The sequence below is a fragment of the Vulpes vulpes genome, chromosome 1, assembly GCF_048418805.1.
Source record: "Vulpes vulpes isolate BD-2025 chromosome 1, VulVul3, whole genome shotgun sequence".
Lineage (NCBI taxonomy): Eukaryota > Metazoa > Chordata > Mammalia > Carnivora > Canidae > Vulpes > Vulpes vulpes.
In genome coordinates this window covers 39,758,903-39,776,597 of record NC_132780.1, presented here as the reverse complement: position 1 = coordinate 39,776,597, position 17,695 = coordinate 39,758,903, and the positions used below count along the sequence as shown (strand labels likewise).

Genomic DNA, 17,695 nt, shown 5'->3' with positions numbered 1-17,695 from the left:
CTCTGGAATTCCTGGTTACCTCTCATGGCATTTTACTCCACTTGTGCTGTTTTGTGGGAACCTGAATGTGTCTTTTTCTTCTTTATCCTCTTCGGTTTTAAATTCTTTAAGGCAAAATGTGTGTGTGTGTGAACCATTCTCTTTGTAATGTACCCTCTCCTGGACTAGTTTAAAGCTTTCCATATGGTTCCAGGACTGAAATGTTTGTTGAACTCCTACCCAAAAGAGTAGTCTCGTAAACAAACCTAGTACAGTGGAAGTTATATCCATCAAAGCTTGTGGGAAAGTAGTTTGGAAACCTCAAGCAGATAATTGGAATGTAGAGAAGATAGTTTTGCCTGTAAACAGAAATTTTTCAAAGTCCCCTCCTGTCCAAAAATTGGGAAAGGAGCACAGGCTTTCTGTAGCAGGATATAGTATTGTTCATATCCAACATGGAAGCCCCTTTTAGAAAGCCACCACTGCCCATGAAGCAAGAGAACCTTTTATTTATTTATTTTTTTTTCAAGAGAACCTTTTATTCAAAGAGGAATAAAACCGTTACTTAGCAGATACATTTTTCTATATCCAACTCCCAGAAATACGCAGGAAAGGTTGATGAAATTGGGAGTTCTGGAAATAGCTCTTCCTAAAATAAAACAGGAGTGAGCCCAACCTAGTGTGATCTCAAGAGAGCAGCTGTGTAAGAGGTAGGTTAGGAGGACAGGTGAGATAGAATGAGCGGAGAGCTGGAGATTTTTGATCCCTGGGAAGGCTCATATTGATAACTGAGAAACAGAAAGCTTGGGATGGAGCAAAACCCCCATCCCTGGACTGACCGTAGGGAAGTTTTCTTTGTGTTGTAGACTAAGTTCAGGGACGATCAAAGATCACATCCTTGAGACTAGATTTGACATAAAAAGACTGTCACCAAATTTTTCATGTACTTACCAGTTTATAAGCTCAAGGCTTGTTTCTAACTAGCTTGATGGGTAGGTGACTGGTCTTAGGCTGTTAATTGTATTTCCCAGTACTAACTGGCATCCACTAGCATGGTAAGTAGGAAATGGGAGTGATATACCAGACAGAGTTTTGGAATTGCATGTAATGCTATAAGTCTGTGAACAATTACTCAAAAGCATAAGCACATTTTCTCCCTAAATAGCTGTCTACATTTCTCAATAAAGACATACCAAGGTAAAAGAAAGAGCTAACTGAATCAGGCCTCCCTGTGAAGTTGGCATAGCCGTACGATACCTGAATACATCCCTCAGGAGAGTATGAATTTAATCAAGTCCTGTAAATTAGCTTCATAGAATGTAATTATACTATGCAGTGGGACATGTGTAAGTAAAGGTGATGGATTCTTTGTCTCAGTCTCGAGGGGCCTGACTTGGGCTTCTCTCTTTCCCTCTAAATCTGTTAGGCAGCAGTAGAAGGACTTTCTAGGAGAAAGGATGAATAGAACTGATATGCCCTCCTAGAGAGGAGATTCTCCTCCTTGAAACTAGGTGTGGTGGTGGAGGAGATTGGCCACTATATTTGTTTGCTCGAGCTGCCATAACAAAGCGTCATAAACTGGATGGCTTAAACAAGAAAACTTTATTTATTTATTTATTTATTTGCAATTCTGGAGGCTTAAAGTCCAGGATCAAGGTATCAGTGGGGTTGGTTTTTTCTGAGGTCTCTCTCCTTGGCTTGGAGGTGGCTGCTTTCTCCCTGTGTCTTCAACTGGTCTTCCTTCTGTATGCGTCTGTGTCCTAATCTCCTCTTTTTAAAAGGACTCCAGTCATATTGGATCTGGACCCCCCCCCCAATGACCTCATTTTAACTTCATTGCCTCTGTAAAGAACTTACTTCCAAATATATTCCATTCTGAGGCACTGGCGGTTGGAATTTCAAAATACAAATTTTGGAGGACAAAAATCTAGCCCATACTAGTTACATTGGGAATGTGATAGTGGATATGCTGAGAATTCCTGTTGATTCCATGATTAGTGACTGGCCCCCATACTTCATTTGTCATGCTTCTATGTTGAGTCTCAGGGTCACTTCAGGTGTTTCATGACCATGTTGGAAACTCACATTCAAGATGGGAGGCCAAGTTTAGCCCCAGATCTAATAATAGTAAGAGTAATATTAAATATAATAATGTGATATGAGTAATACTAAATAATTATTATGGAATTTTGCCAAACACTTTACTCATTATCTATATGACATCTCACATTATCTCCCCTGTCAAACTTAATTTGTGGTTGAAGAAATGGGGTTGATACCTTTGACCCACCATCATAAGTTGCCTCCCTATTTATTAAACTGGTCTGAAAATCTATGGACAAATTCCTTGCAGGAGAATGAGATTGAGGATGCGATTCTGAAGGAAGTTCTTTTCAGCTTTGAATTGGGGATATAAGGGAGTTCAGAATCTTAAAAGACATTGAAACCTTAGATGTGATCTGGAATTTCCCCACTGCCATGAGGTCAGCTAACTTGGATCTGTAACACCCTAACCATTGGCAAGGTGGAGGAAAAGAGAACAAAAGGCCAGGATGGGGATTCGGGGTTCTACAACTGCCCTGGAATTGAGTACGTGGTCAACTCGTTCACCAGTTTAATATAGTGCCATTTATGTAGTTTTGCTTTTGTTGCCTGTGCTTTTGGTGTCATGTCCAAGAACTTATTACCAAATCCAGAGTCATGAAGCTTTTCCCTCTATGCTTTCTTCTAGGAGCTTTATAGGCTTAGGTCTTTACATTTAGGTCCATAATCCCTTTTGAGTTAATTTTTGTACATGGTACACAGTAGGGGGCCATCTTCATTCTTTTGCTTGTGGATGTCCAGTTTTCCTAGCAACAAAACTGTCCTTTCCCCATTGTATGGTCTTGTTATTCCTATCAAAAATTATTTGACCTGGGTCAATCAGTAGGACATGAGACTCTTGATCTTGGGGTTGTGAATTTGAGCCCCACATTGGGTGTAGAGATTACTTAAAAGTAAAAAATTTTTAAGAAGTCATTTGACCATAGATGCGTGGGCTTATTTCTGTGGTCTCTGATCTGTTCCATTGCTTTGTATTTCTTTCTTTGTGTTGGCACCATACTATTCTGATACAATAGCTTTGTAATAAGTTTTAAAGTCAGAGAATGTGAGACCTCCAACTTTATTCTTCTTTTTCAAGATTTTTTTGACTATTTGATGTCTCTTGAAATTCCATATGAATTTTAGGACAGATTTCTCTATTTCTGAAAAAAATGCTCTTGGGCTCCAAGGCACCTGCTTTTGAAAACCACTTTTCTATTATAATTTTAGCAAACTTACCAAAATAATAACAACAGCAATCTCTAACCCTTCTGTAGCATCCACTGTGATGTCCTAAGCAGTGTTTTCTATCTTTATCTGAATCAACTCATTTAATCCTGACAACCCCTATGTAAGTAGTGTTACTTTCTCCATTTATAGATAAAGAAACTGGGGCACACAGGAATTCTCTAATTTACCTAAGATCACACATTTTTTAAAATTAGCATATAATTAACATCCACTGTTATTAGTTTCAGGTGTACAATATAATGATTTAACATTTCCCTGCATTACCCAGCACTCATCAGAGTAAGTGTGCTCTTCATCCCCTTTACCTATTTCACCCACCCCCTCACCCCCTCCCCTCAGGCAACTACACCCCTTTGTTCTGTGTATTTAAGAGTCTGTTTTTTTGTTGGTCTCTTTTTTTCTTTGTTTGTTTGTTTTGTTTATTAAATTCCACATATGAGTGGAATCATAAATATTTGTCTTTGACCAACTTATTTTGCTTAGCATCATACTCTCCCGGCTCATCCATGTTGTTGCAAATGGCAAGATGTCATTCTTTTTATTTTTAATTTAAATTCTATTAATTAACATATAATATTCTATTAACTTCAGAGGTAGAGTTCAGTGATGTCATCAGTCTTATATAATACCCAGAAAATGTCATTCTTTTTTTGTGGCTGAGTAATACTTCATTTATACATAGTAAGGCCCCACTTTTCAAAAAGTCAGAGTGATTCAAACGCAGACTGCCTTAGTTGCTAGTGTGGAAGAACAATGACATAGCCGTTCAGGCTGCATTTGCTGGGCTCTTGGTAGATGCAGTCCAAGGTATGTGGAGAGGCCCAGATATCATACTGGGTTTTGTCTCTGAGCTGTGCTAATGAAATTTTGTTCTGCATTAACATATTGAGAGAGAGAAAAAAAATTAAAAAGAAAAGAAAAAATAAAAAGAGGAAGGTCCCTTGGTTTACCTTTGTGAAGTAAACAAAATTAAACAGATTTATTGTCTGGAGGACATCTCAGAGTCTATGACAGGTTCACATGCATTATAAAGTCTCAAAAGGAGGATATAATATATGGTGTTTCTCAAACTTACCTGGCACAAAGCCCTTTTGCATAGATGTGTGGAATCTCTCCTTGGGTACAGGCTTTGGGAAGCAGTGACTTTAAAAAATGCCAGAAAGCGTCCCTCCTGTGTTTCTTTTGCCAATGGAACCGTTTGAAAGGCTCAGGAACGATGCCTTCCTATGTGTCCATTTCCTTGCGTGTCCTATCGCCTAAAGGCCTGAGCTCGTGGGAAGCTGACTGCAGGAGTGGATTCCAGAGATCTACCTGTATCTTGCCACAGCCTGCTTCCTGGGGTCACTGGGGTCTGAGAGGTGACTCTGTTGTAATTCATAGCCAGTGACTGGTGGGAATGAAAAGATGAACTCTGTGCTAGAGGAAAGTAAGGAAACACTGAACCATTGGGAAGGAAATCCAGAAAATAAAAATAGGTTGGTGTTACAAAAGGTACAGAACACTGGAGCATCCATCAGGTATTTATTCATCAAATGCTCCTTGGGTGCAGGCTGCCTGGCAGTGCTCTCAGCTCCCTGGGATGTTATGGGGAGCAAAGTACCAGCTGGTGCTTTTGGAGCTGATAGCCCATCCAGAAGGAAGTGTCTCTGTTCTCTGCCTCAGTTTCTTCATTTGAGAACCAGAAACAACTTAGAGGGTTGCTACCCAGAACCAGTGTTAACGTCAAAAGTATAAAGACTTGTGGAGGCAGAAAGATGCAACGTGGAACCAAGTTTTTTCTTTTTTCTTAAGAAAAAGAACATAAATGAAATAGTGAAATTTTCAAAACCAAAAATTAAAAAAAAAATTTAGGGTAACAATACACAAAACAAAAGGCAACAAAGCTAGAGAAATAAACAAAGCAACAGTCAAAGGAGCCAAAGTGAAAAGACTAGGGTAGAGGTCAGATACAGACTATAAAACAAGGGTAGAATTAAATAAATGCAAAATGACCTACTGCAAAAGATGAATCAGCAATTGCCATGAGAAGCAGGCAGTGTGTCTGTGCCTTGTTTATTTTTAAAGCCCCACTGCTAGCACAGATCAAACCTTCCGAAGTACTTGTGAAGATGAACAAATATGACACATGTGGCCAGAGGGGGCGGCGGTGGCCCTGCCACAGTGGGCTGATCGGGGGCTGGCCTTCTCCGCCTTTCTTCGGTGATGGTGATCTTCCATGTTTTTATTTATGCCTGCTACTTCCTACACTTTATTTTGGAAAACATTAAGATCCCTGGTAATGTGGCAGTTGGATGTGACAGTGCTACTGTGCTACAGTGTAATAGTGCTACTGATAAACAGCTGACTGACTTCTCACTGAGCACTTAATTTTTCTAATGTTAACTTGACTTTGCCCAAGAGAAGATTTCTGGAAACTCTTATAGCATCTAATTATATTTAAATTACCTCTTTATTTTAAAATGTGGCACGTGCTTGTGTTTTAAAAATTGTAATAACACAGAAACATAAATGAATAAAAAGTAAAAGCCCCTCTCTCCCTGGACCTACTCCATATGGGTAGCTGCTATTAATAGTCCATTTCTTTTCCTTCTAGATATTATCTATGCCTAAAAATATGTATAAATGTGCATAACCTTATACAAATGCTATCATTCTAAACATACCATAACATACCATCTTGTGATTTGATTTATTAAATGTATCTTGAGGTGCCATTCCATGTCAATATGTTTAGAGGGTTTTTTTTCATTGATATACCATAACGAATTCCATTTTATAATAAATTTCACCATGGTTCTATTAATGGGCATTTAGATTATCCCTTGTAGTTTTACAAAAAGACAAATTACTTAAGTAGAAATTTCCTTTCATCAGCAAATGGACGATTTGGATCCAAAGCTAAGGGCATAATGTGCAAAGTACTCCAGATCTCAAAGAAAGAGATAGCAAGATGCTCTCAACAGTGGGGTTGGATGCTTCCCTCAGGGCCTCTTTAAAAAGTGACCCACTTTTGCCAAGTTCATCCATCACCCTGGCCTATATGAGCAGAAGATTGGAGAGTCATTGTTGGTTAAGAATAGTGAAGTGAGTCCTTTTCTGCCCCTCCAAAGCCAGGTGACGGATTGTTCCAAGAGAATCATGGGTAAAGATTCAGAATGCCTTTCCCAAGGAAGACTGTCTTCTGACTCCCAGTTGGAGGTTCGACATAGACAGTGGACTTGTGTGTTGCCTTGGGGAAGGTGACCTGCATTGTCACAGCATGGTGGGGTGGAGAGATACAGGTATCCTGTGTGTGGACAGACAGTAGTGGACTTGTGTCATTTTGTAGCACCCCACCTGTTATGAGCTTAATTGTGCCCTCCTCCAAAATTCATATATTGAAGTCCTAATCCCTAGTATTTGGAGATGGGGGTCTTGAAAGAGGTAATTAAGTTGAAATGAGGTCATTAAGGATGGGACCCTAATCTGGTATAATCAATGCCCTTATAAGAAGAGGAGATTAGGGGCACCTTGATGGCTCAGTTGTTGAAGTGACCGATTTCAGCTCAGGTCATGATCTCAGGGTTATTGGATTGAGTCCTGTGTTGGGCTTCATGCTCTGCACAGAGTCTGCTTCTCCCTCTTCCTCTGCTCTGTTCTCTATATTCTTATCATTGGAATAGTTGGTCAAAAGCTGTCTGCAGTTAACATTTTGATAAATAAAGCCCCAAACTCTACCTCAACTTAAATGCTTTATAGTCACACAATCATATTTGGGGGTGCCACTTGCACAAAACATTAAAACTTCACATTTTTTATTTTTTTTAAAGATTTTATTTATTTATTCACGAGAGACACAGAGAGAGGCAGAAACACAGGCAGAGGGAGAAGCAGGCTCCCTTTGGGAAGCCCCGTGTGGGACTCCATCCCAGGACCCCAGGATCACACCCTGAGCCAAAGGCGGATGCCCAACTGCTGAGCCACCCAGGCATCCCAAGCTTCACATTTTTAAAAATGTATACATATATCCAACTTTGAGAAATGAAGTTTCATTCAAGTTGTTTTCACAAGGGTCAGGAAGCTGTCGCCTCTGGGTCAAGTCCCCAGTCTGCCACCTATTTTTGTACCTAAAGTTTTATGGGGACATAGCCACACCCCTTCACTTACATATCCATTAGGGCTGCTTTTGTGCTACAGCAGAGTTGAGTAGTTGCCACAGGGACTGTAAGACCTGCAAAGCCTAACATATTTAGTATCTGGCCCTTTACAGAAAAACTTTGCTGAGCTCAGCTTTAGAGAAGTCAGGCTTAAATTTTCTACCACACCCTGTGGATCAGCAAATATAATCGCTTGAGCAGCAGTTAGAAGAGTATCTATGTAGGCTCCTATTCATATTTCTGGTGCCAGAGTCTGCACGCTCTTGAACATCTGAGAGGAAGGAAATAAAACCAAGTCAGTGCACCCATTACATTGCACTTTGGGGGAGAGAAAATCTTGTGGGGGGGGGGGCAGGGAGGTGCCCTCAGCCTCATCTCCACAAAGGATAAATTCCAGGTGATGCTGAGGTGGGGGGTGGGCAAGTTGTAAGGAGCCTGTACCCAGAATACCATCACTTGGCCATCTGTAGAAGCTGTTGCCCACCCTGCACTCAGGACTGGCTTTAATTCTGAAGACCAACAGTGGTCCACTTCTCCTCACTCTTTGGAAGAACTTCGAACTTGCTTAGCTACCCCCACCCTCAGTTGCTCCTAAAATCCAAGGGGAGTTTTATTTTATTTTATTTTATTTTATTTTATTTTATTTTATGTATTATTTTTTATTTATTTTATTTTATTTTATTTTATTTATTTTATTTTATTTTATTTTATTGTTAGTGGCCACCTTTAATATGCTTTTTTTTATTGGAGTTCAATTTGCCAACATATAGCATAACACCCAGTGCTCATCCCATCGAGTGCCCCCCTCAGTGCCCGTCACCCAGTCACCCCCACCCCCGACCCACCTCCCTTTCTACCACCCCTTGTTCGTTTCCCAGAGTTCGAAGTCTCTCATGTTCTGTCTCCCTATCTGATATTTCCCATTCATTTTCTCTCCTTTTCCCTTTATTCCCTTTCACTATTTTTTATATTCCCCAAATGAATGAAACCATATAATGTTTGTCCTTCTCCGATTGACTTATTTCACTCAGCATAATACCCTCCAGTTCCATCCACATCTAAGCAAATGGTGGGTATTTGTCTTCTCTAATGGCTGAGTGATATTCCATTGTATACATAGACCACATCTTCTTTATCCATTCATCTTTCGATGGACACCGAGGCTCCTTCCACAGTTTGGCTATTGTGGACATTGCTGCTATAAACATCGGGGTGCAGGTGTCCTGCCATTTCACTGCATCTGTATCTTTGGGGTAAATCCCCAGGAGTGCAATTGCTGGGTCATAGGGCAGGTCTATTTTTAACTCTGAGGAACCTCCACACAGTTTACCAGAGTGGCTGCACCAGTTCACATTCCCACCAACAGTGCAAGAGGGTTCCCCTTTCTCCACATTCTTTCCAACATTTGTTGTTTCCTGCCTTGTTAATTTTTCCCATTCTCACTGGGGTGAGGTGGTATCTCATTGTGGTTTTGATGTGTATTTCCCTGATGGCAAGTGATGCAGAGCATTTTCTCATGTGCTTGTTGGCCATGTGTATGTCTTCCTCTGTGAGATTTTTGTTCATGTCTTTTGCCCATTTCATGATTGGATTGTTTGTTTCTTTGCTGTTGAGTTTAATAAGTTCTTTCTAGATCTTGGATACTAGTCCTTTATCTGATACGTCATTTGCAAATATCTTCTCCCATTCTGTAGGTTGTCTTTTGGTTTTGTTGACTGTTTCTTTTGCTGTGCAGAAGCTTCTTATCTTGATGAAGTCCCAATAGTTCATTTTTGCTTTTGTTTCTCTTGCCTTCATAGATGTGTCTTGCAAGAAGTTACTGTGGCCAAGTTCAAAAAGGGTGTTGCCTGTGTTCTCTAGGATTTTGATGGAATCTTGTCTCACATTTAGATCTTTCATCCATTTTGAGTTTATCTTTGTGTATGGTGCAAGAGAATGGTCTAGTTTCATTCTTCTGCATGTGGCTGTCCAATTTTCCCAGCACCATTTATTGAAGAGACTGTCTTTTCCAGTGGATAGTCTTTCCTCCTTTGTCGAATATTAGTTGACCATAAAGTTGAGGGTCCACTTCTGGACTCTCTATTCTGTTCCATTGATCTATGTGTCTGTTTTTGTGCCAGTACCACACTGGCTTGACATCACAGTTTTGTAGTACAACCTGAAATCTGGCATTGTGATGCCCCAGCTATGGTTTTCTTTTTTAAAATTCCCCTGGCTATTCGGGGTCTTTTCTGATTCCACACAAATCTTAAGATAATTTGTTCCAACTCTCTGAAGAAAGTCCATGGTATTTTGATAGGGATTGCATTAAATGTATAAATTGCCCTGGGTAGCATTGACATTTTCACAATATTAATTCTTCCAATCCATGAGCATGGAATATTTTTCCATCTCTTTGTGTCTTCCTCAATTTCTTTCAGAAGTGTTCTGTAGTTTTTAGGGTATAGATCCTTTACCTCTTTGGTTAGGTTTATTCCTAGGTATCTTATGCTTTCGGGTGCAATCATAAATGAGATTGACTCCTTAATTTCTCTTTCTTTAGTCTCATTGTTAGTGTATATCACTGAGGTAGAGGGCACAGTAAACTCTAAACCAGGTGAACTTTACTTCCTGGTGTTAGAGCCATTGCTTTTCTGGTATATCATTTTTGTAAGAGTCAGCTAACATCTCTAAATTCTGTTTTGAAGAAAGTTTAACTTGTTGACAAAAGGGATTTGTCAGTAGAGCCTTTTGATGATCAAGTTCCAATATGGAGTGAGAAGTTGTGAGGATCATTTTACCAGAAGAGGGGAGCATCTGCATATCTAAATAAGGCATTTATTCAATAGGTATTTCTTCACCCCACTCTGCTAAGCACTACATGGAGCTTTGTGTGCCACATAATGTAATCTTCCCAACAACACACAAGTGACTGATATGTATGAAGGTCTTAGAAAACACAAGAAGAGAGTATGACATCTACCCCACAAACCAGAGGTAGAATTCTTCATGCATCTCTCTTCCCAGCCAGTGACTGAATTACTGTCTGAAAGGCAAATGGTTGAAATGATATTATGGCCTCCTTCTATTTCTGCTCAGTGTTCCTCAAACTTTTAGTGCCCGTAAGATTTGTTGTAAAGGATTTTATACACAAAGGATTTTGAGCACCTATGTTATAATTTAGGGAACAATTCAAGAACTTACCTAAAGGTCATTTGGACTACACGTAATCCTTGCTACCTGCAGAGTTTTAGAATCTGACCCTGAGTAAGGAGACTGTATTGTCTCCTGCTCCTCTTAGAACCTGAGAACAGATGGCATGGTTTATGGGTTTTTGCAAAATCCCCAGAGAGGTTGGTATCTGGGCAAATGCCCAGTGCTTGTCTCCTTTACTTTGTCATCGACTTTCCCTGTCATCACCCCTTATCTGCCCCAGCTGGCTGGCTTCTAGGGGTCACAGCGCTTATCTGCTTTAGGGCAAGGAAGCCCAGCCGACCAGCTTGTTTTTGCCAAGAGCCTCATTTTATGGGCTCAACCTTAGTTTCCTGTTGGGGAACCTAAGCTCCCACCCTTTCCCTGGGATCGGCTTGATTCAGCGGAGTATGAAACCCAGTGCAGCCCCTGGCTTGCCTCCCACGTGAGTGATTTTGTAAGTTGCCCGAGGGTTCACAGAGTGGCATGGAACTCTTACCTTAAACTGTGCAGCCTGTTTATCAGACAAGAATCCCAAAAGGCAGTCCTCCAACTGTGGGTCTTTCAAAGGCTAATTTATGTACTTCACAAAGGAAGGCAGGCACCTCCTAAAAAGTTTTGTTTGGTTTTCTTTTTATTGCCATTTCTAGAGAAAGCAACTTTACCAGTCCAGTAGATCTTATCAGACTAGGAGGAAGCCAGGAGAATTTTAAGAACTCTGGCATAAAGGAACTTTCTCTTTATGTAATCATTTTTCCAAAATATATCAGCATAACCATCTGATATTTTCCTAAAGAACAATTAAGACTTTAACCTGCTACCCTACCTCTACAGAGCCATATCTCTTAAGTGGCAAATCTTGTAAGAATGATTATTTTCAAAAGGATTGCTGCTTACTTCTAGGAATACATGCCTGTCGGGAAACATTACTAGCTAGAAATCCTGTATGTGTGTGTGTATGTGTGTGTGTGTGTGTGTGTGTGTGTGTGTGCCAAGTCTTGGTTCACTGCTCTTTTCCTTTAAAAAGAACCTGATTTCAGGCAAGGCTAATCCTATAACAATTAAATCCTTCCAGATTCATAAATACTGGAAGGATATAAAATGTAGAATGGGCTTACTTTTGTACGTGGTCTAAAAGGTGCATTTAATTATGTCCAAAAATTTTGTGTTTGTGGTCCTTCACTAGATGGTGTCTTGACTGCCATGGTACTGCATGCTGGCTGTGTTTTGAAGCACAAAGTACCAAAAACTCAAAGTCAACACATGCACATAGAATCCATTTTCAAATTGGAGAATCCATTTATGACACTGTTCCTCCACTTAATGATGTTCATGTCATGAGAGGTGGTACCCAGATTTAATACAAATAGCGTTGAATCACATAAAAGCATGGTTCTTTTTCTGACTTCCTTGGGTTGAGTTGAGCTCAGCTAATTCAGTACATTTTCTTTCCTTTTTTAAGATTTTATTTATTTGTTTGAGAGAGAGCAACAGAGATAATGAGAGAGAGCATGAGCAGAGATAGGGGTTATGGAGAGTACCATTGGGGAGAGAGGGAGAGGGAGAAGAAGACTCCCCACTAAGCAGGGAGCCCAACATGGGGCTTAATCCCAGGACCCTGGGATCTTGACCTGAGCAGAAGGCAGATGCTTAACCCACTTAGCCACCCAGACACCCCCATTTTATTTTCTAATATCTGAATTCAAAACTGTTTATTTTTCTCTAGGAATTTCTTTAACTGCCTTCACAAATTTTGATTCATAGAGCTTTATTGTCAATTGTTTACAAATATCTTCCTCAATTTCCAAATTGTCTTTTCATAATTGATTTTAAACATATGTCCCTGAAGTCAGAGATTATGGTACATGTGATATATACTTCCATTATTTTATGAGACATTCTATATAGTCCATTTTCATAAGTTTGAAAAATATGGTGTATTTTTTTATTGAGGGCAGATCCACCCATTAGCTCAAGCTATATTATTACATTCTTCAGATGTATCTTTATGCATTTTTTTCAGATTGATTTATAAATTCTTGAGAAGTATATTTAAATTTTCCCTCATAAAATTAATTTTTCCTTATAATTTATATGAAATTTTTATTTCATTTTTGGGCTATGTTCTTGAGAGCATGTAGGATCTGTATTATCATTACATATTCTGAAAAGTTATTTCTTTTATCATGGAATAATAACTTTTTTAAGGCTTAAGAATGCTTTTCTGCCCAAAATCTATCTTGTTTGATATTAATATTGTGATGCTTGCCTTCCTGTGGTTAATATTTTTTTGATTTTTTTAATGTCACTTTATTGTCAACACTACTGCATTATTATTTTTAGATGTTCCTTTTAAAAGCAACCACAGCCACTCAGGGTAAGAGACACTACAAGGTATGACGAACAACCCCAAATCTCAGTGTTTGCACACAACAAAGGTTTAAAATTATTCTTTAACCATTACAATTTCTTTCATACTGTTCCTTTTTTGGATGCCGGGGGCACTTTTATTGCTAATTCTTCTCTCTGCTCCATCTGATGGCAATCCCTCATGATGTTTTTTCCCTAGTGTAGTTTAGAGTTTGAGTTTTTTGGCTTTTTGGTGTGAGGTCATCTTTCAGAGGGCTTTTTCCTTCTCCTAAGTGAATTTCCAGTGAATCCTAGATTGTAAAAGTAACACTACTGAATGGTTTAATACTTGATTCTTCTGGAAGCCTAGGGCTCTAGATGAATTTTAATTTGAATCTGTTGACTTGGGTTCCCTACATCATTCAGGAAACATAAATGGAAACAGGCTTGACATACAACGAGTGTCTCTAATTCTAATAGGTTACTCTTCATATTCCACCCAAGATCCCAGGCAGACTTGCTTTTCAAAGCCAGAGACTAGAGATCCTTCTCATCCTCTTTTTATTAAGGGAGTACTTCCTTAAGATCCACTGCCTTCTTCAGAAGTTCTGGTCTAGGCCTTTCTTCCAACACAGGAGTCAGTCACTTCTGTGGAGTCCTAATGCCCGTGTCTAATCCAAACTCCTGTGGGCTACTTTTGCATCAGCTTTCTGGAGTCACACTGTTTCTGGCACCTGGAGATTTCCTTTGGTTTCTTTCAAGTTTGGAAATATATTAATTACTTTTTAGGTGCTTTATTTTATATAGCATTTCTTTGTATTTATAATGATACATGGCATTACACTTTGCCAGACATTTTCAATTTTTTTTTTAGCAAAGAGAGACAGTCTCAGAGTCAGAGCCCAAGTGTTTCTTCCTTGAATTTAATAGCATTGTTTTATTTCATTATATTTAATTTATGTGACTTTTTTAGGCGAGTGCTTTTACATTACCATCCATATAGGTGATGCACATCTTCTTTTCAAAATAAGTCTACTTAACTAAAATAAGTCAATTTATTTTTTTTTTTAATTTTTATTTATTTATGATAGTCACACACACACAGAGAGAGAGAGAGAGGCAGAGACATAGGCAGAGGGAGAAGCAGGCTCCATGCACCAGGAGCCCAACGTGGGACTCGATCCCGGGTCTCTAGGATCATGCCCTGGGTCAAAGGCAGGCGCTAAACCGCTGCGCCACCCAGAGATCCCAAATAAGTCAAGTTAAAGAAAAAAATTAAGTAAATTAACAGGTGCTAAATGGAAAAAAACATAAAGATGGTATATAAATACACAAGTTTATAAAAATACTTGAAAGCATTGCCCTTCTGAGCTTTTTGTTCTCATTTTTTTTAAATGCTCTTTCCTGCTTTAGTAACCCAGACAAGATGTGTACCATTAACATTAACCTAGGTTGAGAATGTGGGAAATGGGTTTCCTAAATTAGAGCAGAATATGAGTCAGATATTCCCTTCAAAACAAATAGTAAAGGCCAGCTGTACTCATCAGAATAGGTTGGATTAGGATGTGCTAACAGAGAAACTCAACATCTTAGGGGCAAAACACAACAAAAGTTCCTCTCTTCTTAGATATTCAATGAGCTTTAGCAGGGGCCTCCACTTGGCCACAGCTTGATTGAGCCTACAACTCAACCACCAAGGCAGGGAGCAGCCCCTGGCACCCACGCACTTGCTCTTACCTAATTCTTCTGCCCAAATGTGACACTACACCCGCCACTTCCACTCTCATTTCATCTGTCCAAGTAAATCACCTGACTACCGTAATTTCAAAGGAAAGCAGGAAAGTACAATTTTACCATGTGACTAGAAGGCCAAGAGCCAAAAATAGTTGGTGAAGATCAAGAATGGTGATGAAACCATTCAGCAAACAACCAGTTCTGGATCCGTCCTTTAGATGGAGACATGGAGCTAAGCAAATGCTTGGAAGGTTAGCCATGGAAGAGTCTGATTTGTATTTCACAATTCCCTCAGCCTCTTTGGTAGCTCCATCCTGTATACAGAAAACCCCCAGATTAAATAGTGGCTTTGGATGGATAAGGTAAAATATTTGTCTTCACACTGGACTGATTTATTACCTAATAGATCCCGAGAGGTTTACATTATTGATCATAAAACCTCATCTTGTTCAATTGCCAACAACCCCGGTTGGCCATGTCATTTCTATAAATATTTACAGACCCACAGCATGAATGTGGCTGAAGTATTTACAGTGAACACAACAACTTGTGTTTCTTTCAGGTTTGCCTCGTGGCTATTTTGGTTCAGCTTTCCCTCTCTGTCCCTGTGGGTTTCCTAAAATGTCCCTAAGGCCTTCTGTAATATCCATAGTTTGTGAGCGTCCCTCTTCTCTGGTCACCCCTGACCACAACCTTCAGCTTTCCTTCCCCCTTGCATGCCACCACTGACTTTCCAGCACCTTCTTAGCAGGGTCTCTGCTCTGTGTTGGAGAAAAGGATTGAGAGAAAAAGGCTGTATTCACCTAATGTCAGTGAGTTCAGGAGCACTTATAGGCTCTATGGAGATTCATGCCATCCTGAAATTTTCTCTTACCTGGCCTAATACCCAAAGTGTAGTAACCCTCATTATATTTTGTCCAATCATGACACATACTTCAATTAAGTCCCTAATCCTGGTACTATGTCTAAGATGAGGGAATGTAATACTTTAAGCTTAGCGAATTCTTTATAATTTATGGAGTGCTCGCAGCTCACATATGTATTATATTAATCCTCCACAGTCACTGTGATATTAGGTATTTATTATCTCTGTTTAAAATCACCGATGTGGTTGGATAATTTTCTTGGGGTTAATCAGTTTGTCAGTATAACATAGAATTATAACCCAGAACTATAACCTCATATCTAGGACTCATTCAATTATTTCATGATGTTACCCGTAATTTACAAACAGTAACAAAACCTATGAATCTTTTTTTTTTAATTGAGGTATAATTGACACACAATGTTATATTAGTTTCAGGTATACAGCATAGTGTTTCAACACTTCTATAAGTTTAGCTGCCATCTCTCACCATACAATGCTATTACAATACCACTACATTCCCTGTGCTGTACCTTTCATCCCCGTGACTTACTCTTTCCATAGCTGGAGACCCTGTCTCCTACTCCCCTTCACCCATTTTGCCCATCCCCCACTGCCTCCCCTCTAGCAACCTCCACTTTGTTCACTGTATTTGTGGATCTGTTTCTGCTTTTTGTTTGTTTGCTTTGTGTTTAAGATTCCACATACAAGTGAAATCATATGGTATTCATTTTTCGCTGGCTGATTTCACTTAGCATAATACATCCATCCATGTTGTCTCTCATAAAATGTACAAAAATTTGAGACTGATAGCTATTTTAAAGCTCTCATATTTATTTTTGAGCTAAGGCTAGCACCCTTATGTGCTCTGTGAAGTAGGTATAGCTATGATGTCTTTTTTTTTTAAGGTTGATTTATAAAGGACTGGAGGAAATAATATATATATGCACGTAGTAATGTCAAGCTCGGTAATTCAACTCAACACATATTTATTGGGTATTGACCTCTACTAGGTGCTGGAGACATAATAGTAGAAACAGAGATGGTTCCTGTCCTCATGAAACTTCAAGGCTAATACAGCAGGCAGTTAGAATAGATGACAAAAAGAACTGTGATAATAATGGTTAACTTCCTTTTCCTTTGTTATTTTTAGGCATCACACATTCTCCCTTTTATTGGTGTGGAAACTGAGGCACAGAAAGATTAGGTAGCTTGCCATATGACAGAGTGAGTGATAGAACTAAGATTGGAATCCAGCCACTCTTAAATAGCAATTTGCTACTTTGTAGGTACTGTAGGGTGTGTGTCAAGGAGGATACATACATACAGAATACATACAGATACATACTTCACATGACAAGGAATCATTATAAGAAAATCTGAAAAGCTGCAGCATCATGGAAAACCATCCCTCTGGATCCTAGGACTTTCAAACCTGGGGCCTAGCACAGGTTTTCTCTTTGTTCACCACCCCTCCTCTATTGCTGGATAATTTGATTTGCTGCCCCCCCCTCCCCCCGCCCCAGTATGCTGTCTCTGACATCACTTCTGTTGTTCCTACCAGTACCTTATTGTCTTTGACTAACACACCAACCTCTCACTCACTGTCTTTCTGCCAGGGTGTAGGATTCATTTTAGAGAACACTAAATGAATGAGGACCGATGCCTCAGCAAGTGTATGGGGAATGAAACTCCCTGAGGTTATGTTTTTGAAGGGCTGTTTGGGGTTGGTTGTAACAACGCAGTCATTCACTTCTTTTAGGGAACAGCACCAAGTTATCAGTGGATGGTCACTATTTTAACAGCATCATCCCATCTCCACAAGAATGGGGCTCCTCTGTTCTTTTCCTCTATATCCTCAGCACAGAGTAGGTATTCACTACCTACTTGTCAAATAAATGAAACACTACATCTCACTAGGGACAAAGAATTTTGTTTTAATCGTAATGCTTTGCTGACAATTAGGGCTTTGACTTGGATCCTGGAGATTGATCATCCAGGTAAACAAATTCCAAATTTGGTAGACTTAGATTCAAGTGAAGAAAAATGGCAATAACAGGAAGGGAAAGATTAAATTTAGAACACTAACACAAAAGTTTATCATGCTTAAATTTAGATCAGTGCCTAC

The 17,695-nt window shown here is 39.5% G+C and overlaps 1 protein-coding gene across 7 annotated transcripts in view; it reads left to right on the top strand.

The window, feature by feature from the left end:
• The window catches only part of PRUNE2 (prune homolog 2 with BCH domain), a 258,654-nt gene that overhangs the window by 199,241 nt on the left and 41,718 nt on the right, over positions 1-17,695 (top strand). The gene's annotated exons all lie outside the window — the stretch shown is intronic.